The sequence below is a fragment of the Elaeis guineensis genome, chromosome 4, assembly GCF_000442705.2.
Source record: "Elaeis guineensis isolate ETL-2024a chromosome 4, EG11, whole genome shotgun sequence".
NCBI lineage: Eukaryota > Viridiplantae > Streptophyta > Magnoliopsida > Arecales > Arecaceae > Elaeis > Elaeis guineensis.
The window spans coordinates 13,936,887-13,937,681 of NC_025996.2; the positions used below are offsets into that span (position 1 = coordinate 13,936,887).

Below are 795 nucleotides of genomic sequence, written 5' to 3' on the forward strand. Positions count from 1 at the left end.
AAAAAAAAAAGGCAAAATTGAGAATCTTTTGTTAAAAGGTACGATATTTTAAGACAAGGAAATTACTTTAGAAACATGCAGTTCTTCTCTTAAAAAGGACAAAAAAAAACTATGAGATGTAATCCTTCATAAGAAAGCATATTCACAAGGGGAAAAAGATGTGTCTCATTGCAAAAAAGCATTCCAGAAACACCATTCAGACGACCAATTTATTTAGGTTTCATCGAACAGAGCAATAGCTACGGAAATACTCAAAAAAATAAGCAGATTATTAGTGAAACATGACAAAGTAACTACTCAGGCAAATCATCAATAACCGGATTCCTGGCGGTCTCCTATGTATTTGTCAATTTTCCTTGTCTCTTGCCTTCATGCATAACAGTTAAATACTTCTCATTTCCGAATATTTCAATCACTCAATTCCTGCTTCTGCTTCATTAAGCATTTCCTGTTCCAGATCCCATTACAAAAGGACTGATGTTTGATGGTTGCATCAACTGTAACATGCCAGATACTATAAAAAGTACAAATTTTTTATGAAGATAACCAAGAATAGATGACGAACCAAAAACAATTCACCAACCTACAACAGCCAGGACAAGAACTCCAGAAACCCAACCCCTCGGTTTTCCCTTGATCTTGCCCCAGCAACAGAGTTAAAATACAGAGGAAGAGCTAGAAACTCTCATAATGGTTGCCGTGATCGCCCCCCGAGGTTGCCCTTCAACACAGCAAGTCAGTATTTTTATGAAATTAAATTTGGAAAATCTTGCAGGCCAATCTCTTGAAACGTGA

The 795-nt window shown here is 36.5% G+C and overlaps 1 long non-coding RNA gene across 1 annotated transcript in view; it reads right to left on the minus strand.

The window, feature by feature from the left end:
- Positions 1-396: 396 nt before the first annotated feature.
- LOC105043792 (uncharacterized) overlaps positions 397-795 on the minus strand; it is a 916-nt gene continuing 517 nt past the window's right edge. The window contains exon 3 of the long non-coding RNA XR_012140644.1: positions 397-721. This is a non-coding gene — a long non-coding RNA (uncharacterized lncRNA). The remainder of the gene's footprint in view (positions 722-795) is intronic.